This window comes from Melanostigma gelatinosum, assembly GCF_949748355.1.
Source record: "Melanostigma gelatinosum genome assembly, chromosome: 9".
Lineage (NCBI taxonomy): Eukaryota > Metazoa > Chordata > Actinopteri > Perciformes > Zoarcidae > Melanostigma > Melanostigma gelatinosum.
The window spans coordinates 15,772,253-15,794,218 of NC_136642.1; positions in this window are offsets into that span (position 1 = coordinate 15,772,253).

Here is a 21,966-nt window from a genome sequence, read left to right on the forward strand (position 1 = left end):
CTCCCTCTCTGTGTGAATGCCTGGTAGCTGGCTTGGGGTGGGGGGGGGGGGGGGGGGGCAGTGAAGCTTCTGTGAAATTCATCCTAAAACCTTTAGGGGGTGCAGTCATTCCACCTTGAAACTGAACACGCCACCCTCTGCTTTGTCATAACTGTCAAACGCAAATCCTTCCTGGTTGATTGTTTTCATTGTTGGGAGAAGAGGTAAGGCTGACAGATTTCCTGAATAAGAAATGGGGCAGGATATGAGAATTTATCTGACAGGTATACACGGCTGATTTGATACCAATGTGGAGCTGGATTAGCAGGTCACAGCCAGTTTGGGTACAAAATGAATGATGGGTACTAATTAATTTGACAGGGTGGGATGAGCAAGGGCAACATCATGCACTACTTTCCTGCCACTGATAAAGTGATGGCCTATGTCTTGATAAGAGTTTCTCTGCAAATGAACAAGGAGCTGACGTTCATAATTTGTGGTGTGCTTGAGCTTGCTTTGAAGCCAAATTTATATAATTTGTTTATTTTTTTTCTGTTAAGAATAGACAAAAAAAGTATTAAAATAAACGACTTTACATCTCATAAAAAAACACTCAATCGATACAATGAATAAATTCCAACTCTTATAAAAATATATGTAAAATCTGATACACACAAGCCCCAGCCCTCACTACTGTCTTTAAACATCTGCTAATCCGCTTTCATTGGCTTTCCCAGCCTGAGGCACGCAGCTGAATGTGTGTATGTGTATGTGTATGTGTGTGTGTGTGTGTGTGTGTGGGTGCGGAGATCTGTGGTGAATGCCTAATTATCTGATTATATATGTTGATTCTAATTCATCCCTCTGGAGGACTGTGCGTGGCACGGAGAAACCAGGCACCAGACACATCAGCTATAAGTGGCACAAGGAATTCCCCTCACCTCTTCACTCGCTCTTCAGTTCTCTACATAACATCCGCGCGCCCATTAATAATCTGTCATTTACGTCAAAATACATGTATCTATTTCATCCACAAATTATTTCACAATCTTAACTGTACCGACCGTTTGACCCTTGACGGAACTCTATGCGAAAGTTCATGATGCATTTTATTGCAGTGCAGTAAGTAACTACTAAACATTTCACATATTAAAATGTCATTTAGTATATGTCGGACAGCATATGTTTTTGATTCATATTTAAGGTATAAGTCTGGTGATTATTAAAAAAATGATTCTCTTTTATTTACAGAAAACCAGACATGTAAGAATTAACAGAGTTACCAACATATTTCACACACCTTCATGTGTATATTTTTCATTTTTGGACAAAGTGAATTCAGGACGACTGGCAGAGAAAAAAAACAACAACAAAAAAAAACAGGGAAATGTGATTAAGTTTCAACAATATGAAGTGGATACCAGAAAAATATAAACTCTCAAAAGAAAGCAGCCTGCATCTGGTGGACTATATAAAAATGTGACTGAAAAACCATCAAAAACATTTCCCTGAAGTTGAAATTGTATTTTTATAAGCTCAGACAACCACAGCAAATAGCTGTGGTTATTTTGATAAACCAGTTAGCAAGTGTGGATCAAGCCGTTCAAGATTTCAAAGGTGTGTCTTTGAATTCAGGCCTTTACCCCTTCAGAAAACTTTCTTCTCTATTTTCCCCTTTTTCTATTTTTTTTTTTTTACTGTAAGGCATTAATGTAAAAAAAAAACGATACATTTTGGTTTCAATCGCTGTGGCTTTTGAATAACGGCCCCCTCTGAATATGCAGTGTTCTTATCCTGCACATTTGAGAGGGACGTGCTTAATAGGCTTCAACTACTCTTGCCTTTGATCAAGTTTAAAGAGGAGCAAAAAGGGCTCTGTAGCTAATGCTGATCCCCATGGCTTTCTTCACACCGTGTGCTCTTTCTCCTGTACATGCATGCACACAGACACACACATACACACGCACATGCATCCCACCCCATCCCTCGCACATGAGCACTCTCTCCCACACAAATTTACCCCCCCCAACCGCGTGAGGCTACAAATAGCTAACCAAGGTGACTCTATCGATCTCTAAACAACAGCGAGAGAGACACAGAAAAAGAGTGAGAGACACAATGTGAAAGAGGCAGAACTATGTTTCTGAGTGGGTTTAGGTTTTTGCCTCTTCTTCGTTGTTAGTCTGTTCTCTAATAAAACACATTCATTTCTTTTTCACGTAAAGCCTCCACCACTGTGATCAGTATGTTGGTAGTTGATATGTTGTCTTTGGTATTTTCCTTTGCATCATTTCCCACATGAAATAAAGGGTGTAATTTGTGGCATATTGACATATTATTGTATGAAAACACATACCATAATAATTAAAATGACATGTACATGGAGCAAATTAATAAATTCTCCAAAGATAACCAAACATAATCTTAACTCTTCTTCCATTTAGCATAGTCGATACACATATTCAGAAATCAACATAATAAAGAAAGCACTGTCCTCCCTGACTAAATGGCCAGTTTGTCAATTTGAGTCCAAATTATAGACAAACCACAGAGAAAAATACAAGACATCGTGCTCATCGAGGAGGAAATCAATAGTAACCTGCTCTTGCCTAGACGTACTTTAGTTTAGGTCAGCACTTGAATCTTCAAACATGTAAATTGATTGTCTGTTGGACATTGAAAATTGCTTTAATGGCTCTCTTTACAAATGTGTTTTGTATTGATTGCAATAGATTTTGAATTACACTGAAGCAAAATACTTTTTTTGTTTATCCCTTTCTAAAAACCACAGATGATTGCTGGTATATGTTTTCCATATACCAGCTGTTGTATTGTGAAGGTGCTTTCATTTTGGCACTACATTTGTATTCATATAGTTAAGTCGAGATTTATCAAAATAAGAGATAGAAAAAGTCAAATCAATTTGAAGTTGTAATGCCGACAGATTTTATGTAAATACACCACATGTCTTTGGTCATTTACAAAGTATTATATTCAAATACATTTCAATTAAATATACTTTATAATTTGTGCTTTACAAATCTTAAATCCTGCTTGACTGTGAAAGTTGCATTATTTACCAAAACCAGTTAAAAAGCTTTACCTATGCATCTAGTAAATGCATCCCCCAAACTATAACTATTTTCATTTGAATCACTGTTCTATTTTTTTCCCTTTACACTTTTTATAAAGTTTTTCTGAACAAAAACGAGTTCTCCATCCCAATAAAATACTTTTGTTTTAGTTCTTAAAACATTACTTATTCTTTTGCATATGTGAAGTCTTCATAAGTCAACATTCCTTTCATAAGTAAATCCGAGAATAAAAGGACAGAGTTTTACCGTACCAGAGTTTCATGGTCTGTGCTATGTTTCCTCTCCTTATGGTCTGTTCACCCTCATCCTTCATTGTTGTATTTAAAGTGCTTTACTGTATGGCTGGAACTGATCTTTGCTGCCGTGTTGTGTGCTGCTCTTTTCTGAATCTATCCATGAGATGGAAACGTAGGAGAAGAGACACAGCGAGCGAGTGAGGGAGTGAGAGGGAGAGACAGGGGAGAAGAGAGTCTCCAGGGGAAGTGAATGGTTGGAATGCGCGTTGAGGCTCAGTGAATGAGCAGCACGCTGGGCTGGGGGGTACTGGAGGCATTGTGTTGAGGCAGCAGGGGTCACAGTGGCTGTGACTGACACCAAAACAACATTTCATAGCAGACGACACTGGTTAAAGACCGGGGCCAGGCCTCTACCCGCTGACCACACCTTGAGTATCAACAACCATTTATTTCTATTCTACATTTTTTGTGATTGGCTTTGTTTTGTTTTTCTCCATTTTTTTTTCTCTTTGCTCGTAACAAAAGTATATATATATTACCTGAAATGAAAGACACCTCCTAAAACCCCACTGTATCATTCTGAAAATGCTTATTGGTTGAAAATACTTTTTTTCCATTCTTTAAAATTGGTCAACTGGAGGTGGAAGTTGTTTTTTTGCCTCTTCTATACAAGTTGATTTGTCTCAAAAATAACTGAATATATAACTGTATCTGACAACATGCAATGCAATCTGAAATGTGAATTTTGAATTGTGCGATTCACATCTATTGCATGGATCTGTGTGCATTGAGTTAATGCAACTGAGCAATCCTAATGTTGCTATTGCTGCTGCTTCTGTTAGAATATATTTCTGTTGTACTTTTTAGGAATCGTGTTGTACTGTGATCCTGTTTTCCCCATGAGCTGGCACTCACCTAGAATAATGATTGTATTATGGCCTCAATAAAACACCGCGGTGACTTGCCTGTCACTTTAAAAATAATCGGGACGTGAACTAAGCAGCAGCCACAGGGCAGGACTGTGGTTTAAACACTGAAAAGTGTAGCCCTGATCGGCTCAGGCTCTCTTGGCCTTAAGTTTTCATTGCTTCCCATCTACTTATCAATTCCCTTTAATAGTGGGCTAGCTGGCTGATAGCATAATTAGGCAGCTAACATCTCTTTTAGGAGTCTATTGAGCATTCTAATTAGCAGCAGATTAATGGGCAGTGAAGGCTCAGCTCCACACCACCAACACCAGCGACCCACTGTTACCTTCAGCTGCGCACCGCCCAGGGGCGAGGATGAGGGGTGAAGTGGGGGTTGCAGTTCGAGAGTGAGTGTGTGTGTGTGTGTGTGTGTGTGTGTGTGTGTGCACGTGCATATGTTGAGGCAGTGACTGTGTGCATGTGCATTTGGAGGTTAAAGGTGATTGTGGCGTTTGAGGGATTTTGATTTAGTTTTAATAGTTGGCACTGAGAAAGAAAGGGTTTGAGGTCCTATGTGTGAGGTGTACAGAGCAGGGTTAGGTCAAGGATTTTGTGTGTGCGTGAGTGTGTCCGTGTGTTTTGCAGGGAGTGTACCTCCAGGTCATTTTCAGACATTGTGAGGTATTGAAAGTCTCGCCCTGGGGGTGCCCGAGCACTAATTCTAATTATCACTAGATTACAGAGATAATGGGAGACCCCGCTGTCAAGAATCTAACACCTCTCTCTCTCTGACTCTTTCTCTGCTGCTCTTTCTCCCTCATATGGCCATTTTACAGCCCAGCAGTCACTGGGGTTGCCTGGTAAATGCTAGAGAGAGTGTTCAGGGAGAGAATGAGGTGCAGAGAGAGTAGTTTTCAGAGTATTAGAGAGGGAGAGCGGGTGAGGAGATTGAAAGAGGACCAGAATTGACAGGAGGGTGAACGTGAGTGAAAAGGAGTTAAAGAGAGAGTTAGAAAGAGCTAGAGAACGATTTAGTGATAAAGAGTGACTGCAAGGTGAGAGGGATGGCTAAGCTCAGTCCAGACAGGAGAGGTGAAATCTCTCTCCTCTACCTTCCTAACTTAATTGTCAGAATGGCAGCCAGCTTGTCTATTTGGTGCCATCCTAGTCAACCACCAGTCTTAGTCCTCCATACTTCCCCTTTCTAACTCTCTTTGGCTGGTCTTCGTGCTCTAAATGACCACGCTTTAGCATTTTGAAAGTATAAGCATTGCAAAAAATACTAAAAGGAGGAGAAAAGCGAGGCAGAAAGAGGAGAGTGGCATTCAGAGAAGTTATAGGATTGCAACCCCCAAAGCCCATATCATGACTTTGCCAAATTGGCCATCAGGCTGTCCTTTGACTGTTCTTGGCTGTTGACATCATGGGTCGAGACTGGATTCCCTATAAACTGGCCAACTCTAGGTCAGGATATTGTGGAAACATGTTATTGACATGTTAAGGATGTTTTGAAGTTGCCAAAGCTTTGGCGTACTGTTAATCAAATCGCCTTCAGACCACTTGAAAATATTTTCGCTGAATTTCAATTTTACCAAGTTCAATGGGCTGCTGGTTCTGTTTTTATTCATGTGGTGAGGAGCATTTGGCTTAAGGCCCAAAAAGTGCTGGATGGGACGGTGTCAACCAGCCTTCAATGTTTTACATTTTACACACTTATAGCTGTTAATCAAAACATACCACCCTTTATATACATATATATATATTAGCAACCAACGCCTTTGTGGTACTTACAATCCCTTGTTCATAATGATCCTCTCTTTCATTCACAACCATTTTTAATCATTAGTTGTCCTTCTTAAAGTAGTGAAATCTTGTTTATTTCAGCCTCTGTCCAATGTGACTATTTCACAAGTGCAAGTCATGTATCCGGGTAAAAAGGAATACTCAGTGAAAAGTTGCAAAATACATCTGTCACCTTGGATTCATGGTTTCCAAAGTATCCTTGTATCACAATGATAATAGAGACGGTAACATTTTCAATTTCAATGTATTTGGAAAATGTGGCTGAATAAACAGCATTTGTTGCCTATTGTGTTACATTTATGATCAAAATAATTAAATATGCAACATAAGCAAAATACTAGTAGAAATAATGTGATTTTGCTTTTGTAGTCTAAGATTAGATTTGAGCAAATACTGTTTATATTGTGATTTACAGGATTTTAGGGATAACAACATTTAAGATGGTGGTTTATTGAGATGTAAATGTATGCAATAGGTTATAGAGGGAGAGTATGAGGGATAAGGTCAGGGAGTCGCTCCCTATGAAGTAGCAAGGGAACTGTAGTCTGTGCCAAATGGCCTACACCACACTGTTCTGCCAATCTGTTGGCGCTTGGCTCTAAAATGCACCTGCGGACACCCTGAGGCCTGTGGTTTGGGTGGTTTATCATTGCTAAGTACTGCACATCAATGGATTTCAAACTTTTCCTAAGGGTGTCAGGTTTTATACATCCTCTTCTCTATGACCCCAAACTAATATGAATGCTTGGCAGCCAAATCTTAATTTGACAACGTTTTGGGCACATTTTTGTCATACTTTAGACTGTGGAAATTTGGCATATACATCTTTCTGCCATTATAGACTGGTGTGTCCAGCCCACTTTTCCTGCTCTACAAAAAGTATAAGACCTAAGACCTAAGTGAGGGCCTTCTCAAATAGAATTACTGAACACATAAAGTCAAATGTCAACAGTTGTGCACTCACTTTAAATGACTGTTCATCACCCTGATGGATTTACTGGGAGAGGGAATCCTGTTTTTATTCTCAAATGAATCTGTTCAGGACTCTGATGGGGGCCATAAAAAATGACATATTTATCTTCAGGCTAGGTGGTTTGACAAAGACAGCCACAGTGAATTATTACAGCACACCGGATGCTTCAATGGAGACTTGGCTTCACTTGTACTGTTTCGTAGCAATACCCTTCTGTACTACATCGCCATGGACAGTGCCTTAATACGATTACAACAATGTGTGTCTGTGTTTTAATCCTAGATTTAATAATACAAATATCCAATTATGCAAAACTAAATTTATTGTTGTAATAACACCTGAGTTAAAAAGATTTGCACAAAATGATCAGTCATGCATTGCTGCACTGCACATTCACGACCATTGTGCTTTCTTGTAATACTGGCTGACATCATTATCAAACTGTATACACTGCACCCTCCTCCCTCAAGGCCTTATTAATAATAAGCACCATTAAGATTTATCAACCACCATTTTATTGCAGCCAATATCATAAATCCTGTCGATGGTGGCGATATATAGTTGTTTGTAATTTAATCTTATGTCGTTATTTTCCTTACAGGGCACAACTCTATTGTCTGACCTGCTATGAATCAGCTCTCCTTAATTAACTGAGCTGCACAGCAACTATCAGTTGCATTTAGAGAATTAAATATTGACTATCTATGCATGTTATTGAAATTCCAGGTCCTTTGATTGTCCAGGAAATATACTCCACGTGCCTGTATTAGGGCAAAGCAACACAGTGCTCTGTGTGATGTCTACAGATAACTGCAATCAGGCCTTGATAATTACTTCCCTTTTCACTCCACTAATATTTATTCCCACTGGGTAATTGATAACATTACGTAACACGATCTGTACATCAATCAGTAGTTTTATCTTTTAAGAGCCTATAGTAACCTATGAGTGTATACAATTGTACCATTACAGTAAACTTAAAATACCAAAAAGTCTACTTCACAAGATATAATACAATATCAGTGCTGTATGGCAATCAGCGTGCCTTCATTAACCATTGTACAGCGACTTGTTCAGCCATATTCCTGGTACAGTACATAAACCTATAATTACTGCCACATAAAGTCTGCCTCTCACAGCAGAGAACGAGAGAGAGAGAGAGATGGGGTAATGTACTTTGCCAATGCGCCTCATGCTTCAGAAGAAAGGTACGTTTGTCGTTTATGTATATATTTCAAAGGGCTACTCCTGTAAAGCAATCCACTAGCATTCTTTCCCTCCTCGGCCTGTTCTGTGGGGCCGCTGTGTTGTCTGCTGTGGCATGTGGAGCTGGAGCTGGGGAGTTAAATGGATTAATTACCTGTAAGGTCCTTTTGCGTCTTTTATTTCACAGACAGACTCACTGGGGGCTTTTGAAATACCCCCCCCCCCCTATTCCTAATGACATAATCACATAATTAGATGATTTTCAAATGGAATCGCCGCATAAGTAGGGGGTTAATTTTCCTCCGGGTCTATTCATCTGATGTGCTGGTGTTTTAGGTCACTACACTGTGAGTTCAGAAGGAAACTAAAGAAGGCTGCATGGCAAAACCTCCAAAGAAAATACAGAAATTAGACAATAGCAGGAGCACTGTATGGAGTCTGCAGTGACTTGGATAATTGAATATAAAATGTGATGCATCAAACTATTTGAGAGGTGACGATAAACATAGTAACTTTGTCCGTGTCACATGTTTTACTGAAAAGCGGATACACGTTCAGCTTGATGAAATTTCTGTTGTGCCGATTAGATGTTGAGGCTATCATGATATCCAATTTCATAGAGAACAGTATCCTGTTTCAGAGTCGACCACAATCCATGAAGCGAAAGGAGGAGGTAAAGCCTGGTTTCTAGAGCAACGGACCTCAAATAAAGATTTCCCCTTCTCTTGGAAATTCTGTGGTGACACGGCTGAAATGCTCTCCTCATTGACTCCAAACACAGGTCCAGTGCTCGCAAACACTTGGGTCTGTGCGGAGCGGTCTAATATGTGATGTGAAACAAGAAGGTGTCCTTTCATTCAGTCCACTGTGGGCTTTAGTGAGAACAATCAACACCTCTCCAGAGCAAGAAGGCGTGAGGAGCAATTCTTTTCTCCTCCCAGCCACGGGAGGAGAAGAAATCAGATAATTAAATGTGAGAAACGGCGTAGAAAGAGGAAAAGGGGACGGACCTTTCTGCACGGCTACCTTCCTGAGGCTACCTGCTCAGGCGTGGAGCTAGCAAGCGAGCTAGCCATGGTGGTATATAGCAAGGGCCCTGCAGCGTGGAAACGGTAACGGAGCAGACCGTGACAAAAAGGACGGCACAGCCCCTCAATGCTCCACCTGGCAAACACAGACGGTTGTCAGGGACTGGCAAGTCAGGCATGTCCTCTTCAAGTGGCACCACGTCCATCAGAGCCCATTCTGAATGGGCCCTCTTGCTGTTTGCATGGCCTGAGCTCCAATGATATGCCTCACTCCCCTTTGAAACTCCATAGACTGGTTTCACTGTCACAGCAATGGGAGGAGAGGTGTTGAGCCGAGGCTATTGTTGGAGACAGATAATGGCAGAGAGAGGAAAGTGTTAAAAATGATTGTGTCTCTGTCGGGGCTCTGAGTAGAGGTCTGTGGACTGAATCACATCATAATAAGGAAGTGAAGCGGAGCAGGTCCCTTTTTTATTCTCCTTCAAGAAGACATGACCTGGCGGCCATGTTTGGTCTCCTGGTCAAATATTTTGCCACTGTTGGATTAGCACATCCTCCTCAAAAATACAACACTATAACAGTGTAAAACTAGAACTAGAGACAAACTTGCGATGGATTCACAAAAGCATCAATGCCAAATCGGGCCAGTGGGACGTGGGGGGGGGGGGGGGGGGGGCAATTGCCCCTTCCCGAATTCCTACTTTCCGTCACCCTTGCTCAGACCACACCCATCTTTAAAACTGGCCTGCATTTTGATCACAACTACACACCTGTAAAGTGTTATGACTGCATCTTTCACAGTTCCGACGCTTTCATGGTTGACACAATCTGTCCGCAGACATACAGGCAGACATATAAACACCTGGCAATACTCAAAACCACTGCTGTGGTAGTTCCTGCTACAGTACAGTGTCTCCAAGGTTCACAAGGTGAAACCAATACCAGCGTCGCTGTCATGGATGGTAATAATCCAACAATACATAAAATATGTATGCTTTAGTACCACTATGACCCACTAGTACTGCTACTACCACATCTTTTAAATGTATTTCCAAAAATAATAATGCATTACTTCAAAGCTATAATGATCACAGCACAACATTTATTTGATTGAATTTAACTTACAAACCATGTTGTCCCTTTGAAACTAATTCCACCCATTTTCTTCAATAAACAGGCTATTTAAAGGTAATTGATATATCTGTTTGAATTGATTATTAGTAAATGGATGGGGATGGAAAACGGCTGTGCTACCCTTTGTGTTGGGAGCATTATTATTTCAATTGAATTGTTATTCAGCTTCAATAAATATCCCACGCCTGTTCTGTCTGTATGTGTGTTGCATGTGTTTGTGTGCACTGTTGTGTATTTGCTCCTGGGTCTCACATGAATACAAATACCTCTGTTAAGGGCCAGGGAGAGCAGAGCTTTCTTCACTCTATTGACTGGAAATCTAGTTGTCTCATCTCTCTAAGCAGATGTCTTTCCCCAAGCATCTGTTTGTATTAGTACTGTAATTGCTGGTGATAATAAGCCCATTGATTCAGTATCTAAGGAAATAGTCAATCAGGGCAGCTCATTCGTCTTACTTTTCCTGACAGTTTTCCCCTCTAGCTAAACAGACAGTGCCACGGCCTGGGCTTTGTTGACTGGATTGGAAAAGCACACTGTGGTGGGTTGGGAATGGCCGGCCTGTCGACTCTGAGTGAGTGATGGGATCGGTGCAAACACACCAGTGACCCAATGGCCCTTACAGGAGGCCCTGGGTGATAGATGTGTTGATTTGTTTACAGACACCTAAACCCACTCTCTGTTCTTTCTCTCTGTTCTCTCTCTTAGAGTCTATCTATTTCCCACTTCTCTATATTTTCTGTTTTGGGTACTCTTTCTTCTACCCTTTCCTTGTTTCTCCACCGTCTTCATGTTACCTTAACTGTAGCCAACCCATACACGTGTAACAGGCTTTAAAAGTTTGCTCAACAGCTAATCATGAGGCCATTGATGATATCAAGAGCACGACTGCAACTTATCAATGCTCAGAAATCAATAAAATGCACCACTTTGTACTCCACACTATCAACATGCATAACAAATAATTATGAAATGAAAGTACTTGGATATGTACAAAAGATACATATGTAACAAATGCAGTATTTTTTTACATTTTTGAAATGTCAATTCACAATTTACTGTGGCCAGAACACATCTGGCTTCTTCCACCTCTCAGCAAAGACAGCTGTTGAATAGATATGCTCAGTAAGAGACATATCTTGTTTCTGTTTGGAGGAATGAAGACAACATTTCTTATCAAACACTGAATGTTTAATTACTAATTGCAAAAACATATTTGCACAAGCAGATTTGGGGCGGAAACTATTCTGTAGATACATTTTAAAAATCTCTTAACATTCAACTTCAGAGGGAGAACACATCATTTGGATCGCAGTCAATGTAGTCCCATTAGTTTCTCTCCATAAACCAGTAGCAATCTGAAAGGTGTGTGAATTCTAAATAACTTCACAGAGTGGAATGAGAGTAAAAGTGAACCGTGTCCTTCCTAGTTAATGATTGTCCCATTCAATGCCCAATGTGTCCGGCTCTACGACTCCCAATGTGTCCGGCTCTACGACTTCAGAAGCCATAATATTGTCAGAAATAAATCACTGAGCGCCGGCCTAAACTAAATGTGTTCATTGGTAGGGGTTAAAGGGCAGAGCCACCCATTACTCTGTACTGCCAAAGGGTCATTATGGCCATGTCAATGATGTTACAAATGAGACTTTGTGATGAATCTTTTCCCAGCACTTCAAACATGCTGGGTTGAATTGAAGCTTACAAATGGGTGCAGACTAAAGCTATAGAAATATTGGTTGTGCCATTCGATTGCATATTGTGCCAACAGTGGTGAGGTTTCTTTTGAAATATCTGATTAATGTGCAGCAAGTTGGAAATAACAAGAAATATGATAAAATACATAATATATAATCCAAATTGTGAAGGAATTGTCAACATTAAATTACCTGGGATTAATAAAACAGGAGACCGTGATAGCCATAAAAACCTTCAATATGTAGAAATGTCTGCTTTAAATGCAAACACATATGGAAATAGAGAAATACAACTATCCAATAATAAAAGATCCCTACCTATGAAAAAATACTCCAACACCCACCCACATTCACATCCCTCTACACACACACACACACACACACACACACACACAATCACATGGGACGGAAGAGGAGAGAGTAGAATTCTTTACGGCCTGTCAGTGTCAGAAGCAAGTTCACGGTGAGCGTGTGTTATTATGCACGGCATCCGAAAACTGCGGTGAATTAGCAAAACATATGGCAACTTAATGATATCAATGAAGTGGCCATGAGGGCTGCTTAGGAGCAACAAATCTGTTAGATGCGGAGTGGTGTTGCTCACCGTGCCCCACTGTTTCCCTCTGACTGATGGAACAAGCCAACGCTACGACCATTAAGATCAATACGCCAGCCATTAAGATAGTAAAAAGCACATTTACCAGGGTTGTCAGGCTCATTATTGCAAGCAGATGGCAGCCCTTGCACTTACAATTCTAGACAAGGGAAGCAGTGACAAGAATTCAAATTAGAATCTATAATGCTAATCTATGGCCTGCTGGTGCAGTGGAGATAAAAATGCATTATACAACAAAAGACAGTGAGTATTGGACTGGACACATTGGGGTGCACATGTACTCTGTGCTGTTAGCCTTTGGTATGGATGCTAAAGCTTTTTAAAAGCACAGACCACATACTATGTGCTCAAGTGCCTCAGTGCATGGGGTCTTTGAAACTTGTATTTGCATTTTAACAAATGAGCCCTACAAGGATAAATATATGTCTTGTCAGTGCTAAACTCAGGCCAGTGCTTTTTTTGGAAGTCATGTTTCCTGTTGCTCTCATTGTTTTGGCATTATTCCTCCATGTTGCTCCTTTCCTGTATTATTACAATCTCCTAAATAGTTCTCCAAAAATGTACAAAGCACTTAAATAACCAAATGACCACATATCAATCACTTTGGGTAGAGAAAAAAGGAAGTCAAAAGACGTGAGGCAAATGGAGCAGCGATAATAGATGATGGAGCCCTGGAGGACTGACGGGATCAGGAGGGTGGAGTCATCGGGTAAGGGTAAACTGTTTTCTAATCATAAGAACAACTGGAACAATCCATGAAGACATTAACACTTCTTTCACTCAAGACATTACCAGACATTTAGAGAAGCCTCACCAGGGCAATAACACTGTGACAAATGCAGCAACAAGAGATCAATGTTAAGGAGCACCATGGGAGCCTGGGAAAGACTTTATCACAGGGAAGCCACACTGGTTGCAACCAGTAGCGGTGGCTGTGTTGGAAAATTCAAACATTTCAACGTAGTAACTTGTGTCGTATTGAGTAAATCAGTATATCCCAGCTGGATGATGTTTACTGAGCTTCAAAAGATTAGTTATCATATTAAATTATGCTGCAATACTGCAGATTTGATCAGAGAACCTGTTCTGAGATTCAAGTAAAGTTTGCTCCAGCATCGTCGTCTTAGTTTCCTTTTCCGGAGGAAGTCATGCTCTGCTCTTGTTCATCCTGCTCACTCTCTTTCTCTCTCTCTCTCTCCCCCCGGACACTCCAAATAAATGGCTAAAAAGAGATCTACTTAAAGGTGTCAGAGAGTGTCGGAGCAACAGCCGGGCCATTCCGCACGACCTACTCCCTGACCCCCTCTTTTCAGGGGTCACTTGTAGGCTGCCTCTGGTGGGAGTGCGGGGTAGTCATGCACTGAATGACAATGTATAAACATATGAGTCGCTCCGTCACAGTTGCTTCCTTACAAAGGCTGGTGAAGAGCAGCTTTAAAGATTGCAAGGTTTATCTTAATTTGTAGAGAATAAATGCTTTGAGGTGAAGCACAATCAGTAATCTGGTTTATGACAAACAGTAAAATTAGGACATTTGAAACCAAAACCATGGGAAAATGGATGATTTCATTGTCTTTTAAGATATCTCCCCCCCCTGTGGTGGCTTATAATAAAGACGACATGTGATTGAGTTTGCTCTTCACCACTTTTCCAGTGACTTGAAGCAATAATAGAAACACAAGAGAGTAGCAACACTGCAAGATTAATGACTTGATGTGACCCGGGGTGATCTGACAAGATGTTTAAAATGCATGTTTTCTATATCAATACAATACCGATTTTACCCATCATTAAGCCAGACACATAAAATCCATAATTGGCAGAGATATTAGCCCATAATTACTGACCTTCTCTCTTAGGAGATTTTCAAAATTCACCCAGCTAATATGGCGCAAATGATAAATGATTCCATTGGTTTCTGTTCATCACTACAGTGGAGTCATAAGGGCTCTGCCCCAAAGCTCAGTTTTAACATTAATGCCCTACGTCTCATCAATATTAATAGCTGCCTTTAGTAAGGGGATGGTGTCTGTGCAATTTTGACTCAGACACTTCAGATATATGTCAGCAAAGTGAACCAGCAGTATTAATTATGCTCAGAAGACAGCTGCTATTATGAGTGAAGATACTTCCATTTCAATTCTGCCTATTCATTATACTTCTTACTGTTTGTACTTTTCAGCCTGTGCGTTTTTTTACTGTTGAGGTCAATTTTAAATTCAACCTCTCTTTTTTCTTCTCTCTCACTTTACTGTATTTGTTTTCCTTTGTGTGTGTGAGAGAGTATATGTTCTCTAAGCAGGGTTGTTAATTACCGACTGTGACAGATGTGAGTCAGCAGTGCATCATTTCATGTAAAACTAGCATGAACATGAACATGAGCAAACAAGACAAGGGGAAAAAGGCATTGACAGAAAGAGCTAGATATACGGGAAAAAAAACAGATGTTATGGGACAATAAATGCTAAGATGATAAAGAAAGGAAATGGACAAGACCAAAGAAAAGAGGAGAAGAGCAAGAAGGGAAGAGAAGAACCCGGTTGGCCACTAGTGAGGGGTCCTGAGTTTGACAGATGCTTTCAGTGATGACCATCTGCCCTGAACAGCAGAGGTGCTGAACTGCAGGTTTTAAAGCTGCTCCCTTCCAACAGCTCCAAATGATGCGGAGGAGAGGACCTCTGGACAAAAGGTTGTGCTGAGAGAGGAGCGAGGGCCACGCCACCGCTGTACAACTTTAATTTATGATGGATGAGATCAGAGGAAAGGTCAGCTGGTGATAAATATGAGAGTGTTTGTCCCGGGAGGTCATCAATTATGCCGTGGCTTCTAACTTTCGATCTTGCGGGCGAAATGGATCTCTTCTTCGTAAAAAAAAGAATCTCTCAGAAAATTGGAGTGTATTAATCAAATTGGCGATGAAGGGGGCATGGAGTGTGAGGGGAAAGATATCAACTTAAATCCAAGCCATGATCCATAACTAAGTAGGGGGCTCACTCTGTGTTTTGATGCATAACTGATACTCATACAGCATTACAAGGTACAGGATTACCCTTAAGGTTACATTTTGTTTTGAGTTAGGCCTTTCATATTGATTGTGAGTGAGACGGTTTGAAGAATTAATTCAGTCTACAGGGCTCATGGCTGGAAAATGATGGAAATCTGTTAATTTAATGTTTAATCCCCTGAGTTATTAACCACAACATCCAGCCAAACAACACATTACATGAGCAACGTTTATGTGTTTGTACATCATTCCTTGTCTTCACAGCTCTTAACAGTCTTTATTTATTTGAAACCTTTCAGAGTAATAGGTTAAATTCCTTCCCAAGGTCATGAAATACAGAGGTCTCTTCTTTAAAGGGCCAAAATGAACGACAATAAGATCACAGCGGCTGACCTTTGACCACGGGCATCGTCCTTTTATCATCACGCTCCTTCCCCTTTTCTTCCCCTTGGCAAAAAACTGCCGCTCCAGGAAAAGTTATTAGCCTCACTCTATTGTTTCACAAACTCAGTCTGGTAATGTAGAAAAGATTGCGATGATTATAGGACAAACTGAAGAGAAAGAGACAAAAAACAAGAAAGAAAGGAGGGGGGAAAAAGGAAGAAATGGGTTGATGGGGCAGGAAGTAAAAGTCCTAATTCTTTCTTCCTTGGTGGTGTATATCAAATCAGAGCTGAAGGGGTAATGGTCTTTTTATTCAGCTGACAAGAAGCCAGGATGTCGAGCCCCCTTCCAATCGATGGGTCTCCATTGTCTCCCTGCTTGCCCACATAGACAAAAAAACCTTTACTTGAATTATCTGCGACAGCCCCAAACAGCTGTTTTTAACACAGTTGAAAAGATAAAGAAATATATTAGCAAGGCCTCTGCAGCAGTGGTGACCCCAATGAAAATGTATTACCCTTGTGCCAAGTCTAATTTCAGCCCCCAGCAGCTTTTACTAGTACTATGGGCTTTTAATTGTGGTCCCCCTTTGTGTTTTGTGCTCTAAATGAGTCATTCATGCTATTTTAATGACACAGCATGTTCACCATAGTGGCTATTAAAGGTGTTATGTTTTAATGTGTTATTGAGGTGCTAACCAAAATTGTCAAATTGAGTCAAGAATAAATGACAGATTTAAGCATATCACCTTCACACTATTTTTTAAAAACTCCAAATATTCTTGTGTTTTGTACATGCCAACAAAGTTAAACCTGCATTTTATGTATATGTGTATCAAAGACAGTTTTCTTTTCTACGTATTGTTTTTGTGATTCATTGTGTTGCCCATTTTCTCCAAAATAATACTGAGTAATGGATCTCAAACAACAACAGTATATTTCTGCTGTCACTTTTGATTGTGGTTATCTCACCTCCCCACCTGCCCATAAGTCTTTGTTTGCAGGGGGACATCTTGATGTGAGAAGCCCTGCAAGGAAACTAACACAAAAAAACAGTCATTAAATCCCAGGTCAAAAGTTAAATTTTGTATCTGACTTACTATGGCAATAAACATCCTCTGTGACAACCTGAGAGACAAGTGCCACACAGTAATACCAAATAAAAGATTCACAATGAAAAAATCCTTTCGGTTGGTCATGCACTTGAACAAGACTATGGAGTATGGACAGCTTTTATTGTCACTGCCCCAACCCCCCTCCAATCAGCAAAGGAAAGGGGTGGTGGTGCAGCGAGGGGCTCCGTTCTTGCCTCTCTCGTCCCAGGGTATGGTGTAGGGGTCTCCTAAATGTGCCATGTCGTATTGATCCATATGATCCTTCCAAAATAGAACCAGCCAGACTAGCACTTACATACAACCCCAGCTGAGTAAGGGCTATTGCTGCACTACGGAGCTAATCAATTGTCTCCGTATAGTACGGCTTGTCTTCCGCATGACAATGTCAGTTCTTTCTCACTGCCTTTTTTTCTTTTCTTTTGCAGAGTCTTAAGGATAGTCAGGGATGGGTTGGCAGATTATTTTTCTTTTTGATGATGTCAAACATGAATTCACTGCATGTGTGCAGAATCATATTTTTATCCTGAAAGAGACAATTTTGTGAAGTACAATGGAGTGCAAACATTTTACAGAATAGCATACTTCAGTGTGTTTTGTTTGAAATGTATTACTGTTCACTATCCGGTAAAACAAACAAACAAACAAACCCTCTATGAATAAAAAAGGCATGTGCTCATTTAACCATTTGAAACAAATATCAATAAAATGATTAATAATAAAATAAACTAAACTAAATCACTATGAGCAATCTTTCAGCTGTGAGTACTTTCATGTTTCTGGGATTATATGTACGTCTGAGAAGGATGTGTGAATGATTAGCACTTAATTTGCCACCAGCTGTGCCTCATGAAATCAAATTAGTTGACATTTTGAACTTTAAACAGAGCCATGTATGCCCAAATTAGTGATACAATGTTCCCCCTTTTTCTGCATGCTGCATCTCAGCTGCTTCGACAGGAATCTGAGTTTTGACAAAAATACCAGAGCTTAGCTCCCACAGTTTGCAAAATGACATGAATTTTCTACAGCTGACTAAAACTATTTTTCGTCTGCAAAAATGGCAATCAAAGCAACTTCTGTTCTATATAATGTTATTTCAGATAGTCTGACAGATGCAGAGCGTCCCTGCAGAAAACCAAGCAGAGCCTGAGGGAGACTTTGGTTGACCTCAAAACTTCTTACACTGTTTACGTTTGTGCCCAACACTTAGGAGATACTACCAAGGGTCTGGTGAATGTTATCTAACAAGTTAGTTTCAAGTGAGGAAACATGGCGATAGAAAAACATTGGTGATAGAAAAATATAGGAAGACCAGTTTTCAAAACTACATGTTTGCTTGGGAATTGTAAGCACCTGGGTTCACGATGTCGTCCTTATACTTTGACTGTGCAATGCACGAAAAACGGGAGGGGGGGAGGGAAGAAACTCGCAGCACTCCATTTTTCTGAAAGCTAATATGTGACCCACTGATGAAAAGTTCCTCCTTCGGAATTAAGTTGAATGTCCAGCGTTATCTCTCTGTTGGAATTTCTCTTATCGCCCCGAGGGAAGTGAGTGACAGATTGATGCAAGTTCTTACCTGAGCCTCCCCACGTACCCTCTATATGTATCCTGCAATGGACAGATACTGTTAGTGCACCTCGCTATTTTATACTTAGACCTCTGAAAAGCTGTTGAGAGACGGGGGTAAGAGAGATGGTCCTGGGCATCCTTGTGCTTGGGTGGGAGGGGGATTTGGTTTCAAGAGATGTGGGCCTTTGTCTGCAGACCAAAATAATGTTGTTGTACAACACAGCAACATTAAAGGAATTCAAGTAACGTATTTCACATTTTATTTAGATTTGAATCTTCTACTTTTTTCATGATAGTGTGAATGTCCAAGTGAATTCAAACAAAATACACTTTTGCATGTTTCTGGGCACTGAAAGTTAGGGCTGAGTATTTATACATTGGATTTTAACAACTGTGAATGTTCTGGTTGGCAGGGTCAAAGTTGTGGTTTTAAATCTTGTGATTATTATTGTGGTTATGAGCCGCCAGAAAAGGATTGAAAATGGCTTGTAGCGACGTAGAAGTAGAGGAAGTCCAACTTTTTCTAACATGCAAATCAATGTTATTTTTAATGAATAACTGGCTCTTATACAATTGTAACAATTTACAATTGTGAGTTCCAATTTTGAACTGGGTATTGATAAGATTGTTTCCTTAAGTTGACATTTTGATATCCTCAAATGACCTAATGGAAGGAAGAGCTGGAGACAGCCATGTGATAAACACATTTACACACAACACAAATCTGTAAACGCTTAGGAACTGATATACTCTCGGCTATCTTGGGATATCATTGTTTTTAGAAATGTGTTACCTATAATAAACTCTATCATTATAGATATAGATATATTTAATCAGTTCCCATACAGTATCTTATGAGTTTTGTGTCCTGAGAAAAGTTATCTTTTATATTGAAAAGCCTGAGGGAAAGCTGAGAACACCAAAACGCTACATTCAACTCAACATTTTTAAAACGAACATAGCTGTAGATTCACAATCTAAAACAGTTTCTTCATATTGATTGCTTTTGTCCCCAGGTAATGGAAACTTATGATGCCTCTGTCATCCACTTTAAGATGCACTTGGATTGGTTGTGGGTAACGCCTGATTAGCCAGACTGCCAGAACAGCTTCAGACAGCTCTATCCGCTAGTAGGTTTGCTGACTGCATGACCCTGAACCAGGACCACCAATTACTGTTTGAGATATTATGATCCGAGACCAGTACTTCTGTTTAAAGATGCTTTGGGAGCATGGAGCATGGCAGTTAAGGTCTCCACATTCACATGTAACTTTCTAACCTTTGTTGAGCTGTGAATGGAGTTAAACTTCTTACTTGCACGTTGTGTGATCCAACCTTTTTAATGGTGCAATAGCTGCGAAGCTTGTATTATGTGATGGGGATGTATATATATATATATATATATATATATATATCGTTTTTTATTTCCGTAATTACAGAGTTTGAGTGCACAGAGATTTGTGATATTTGAGAAAATCGCACTGACAGTGATCAAACCTTGACATCCTGACAGTATATTTCAAACCGTAGTGCAGTTAGAGCTTACCTCTGACCTCACTCTAGTCTGAGGAGATCAGAACAGCGGAATACATCTAAAGCTGGGGTGCTGAAGTCGAATCCCTTTTGCAGAGCTATCGGAAGGATCTGCCTCCTTCTGCATACCAAGACGAGGCTTATACCTCGCCAATAATCTGCACCTGGACAGTGTTGTTCTACTTGTGGGCTTATCGGGGAAGTCATACATTTTATCATTCGCCAGGTGCAGCCAGGACATGGTTTAAGGCAGACAAGGTCTCTGTTATCAACAGTATATATCTCAGTGTCTGATGCTAGGGATTCAGAAGGGAAATGACGGTGTTGGGACCTGGTGCGATGAATAATATACAGCCTCGTATTTTGGTTGAGAACCAAGTCAAAGTGAACACACACATATTGCTGTATCGCCAAAAACATTTAAAGAATCATGTTCATAGTAGTTAGTACAAGGTTTTAACTCAGTTTAAAAATAAATATTGTACTATTCTATATTATGGAATTTCTGAGCTGATTAGTTGACATGTCTAAAAAGAAACAGTCTTATTATTATAGATGAGTGCAAAGAGGAAGAGACACTGGGGCTAAATACAATTTATATTACGTGGTGAAAGATATGTTTAGTTTATTGACTATAATTTACAACATACATATTTGTTTCAATGATTCTTTGCTGATGTCCAAACACTTTTAGCACATTTTAATATTATTTCAGGATTATTATATATAATAATATTTTCTTTAAAAGTCCGTCACAAACTCTTCCAATAAAGGTGCATTTTTAATCCAAGCAATGTGAGTCTAAGATAACTGTGCTATTTATTTACTTACTTAAAGTAATATTAGATCTCTAAATACAGCTTTACAATTTAGTCACACTTGACAGATCATCCATCTTGATGATATTCAGAGAACACAGTACCTGTAACCTATATTCCAGTGAATCTACCAGCTCTCTCATGGAAAGAAAAGGAGAAGGAGAGAGGACAGAAAAGCAGAAGGAGATCCATCAGGTGATGTATTACCCTGTAGGCATTGTAATTTGTTATATAAGCTTCATGTAAGCTCAGCAGCAAGATTAAAGACCTCCAGCTCAATGTATCAGTCACCCGTCAACGGCTGGGTCAATTTCCCTTTAACCCTTGTTTTGTGGTTCATAACCCTCTTACAAATATGACACTGTCAATCAAAATGTAGTGGCTGAGCATTCGCGACTGCCCCTGTTTCCTCTTTAGCCATGTTTGAAATCAGCTTGTCCACGATTCATCCAGAAGAAAATAGAAAGTTGTCAAAATGCTTTCTTTGCTACATCATTCAATTTTATTTTTTATTATTCTAATATTATATTCAGAAGAGTGCAGTGTGTTTGATAAATGTTTTCCAAAATGAAATTAGCTTTACATCTAAATACCATGATGTAATATTGCTTCAACATGCTGAGTGTTATGTGTGTTGGTGGTTTTCCTCCCAGTCAGTTTTGTTTCTTGGATTTGGTTAAACAGGCATTTTGAGAGGCTCACTTGTCATTAGCAGCCAACAGACATTGGACGCATTACACACTGTGACATAAATGACTAAATGAATCAGCACATCTATTAAAGGGTGTGCTCCCTCCATGGTGCCTTGATATGATAAGACCATATTTTGTTTTCAATCCTAATGACTGGCGTAGGTGTGCATTCATCAT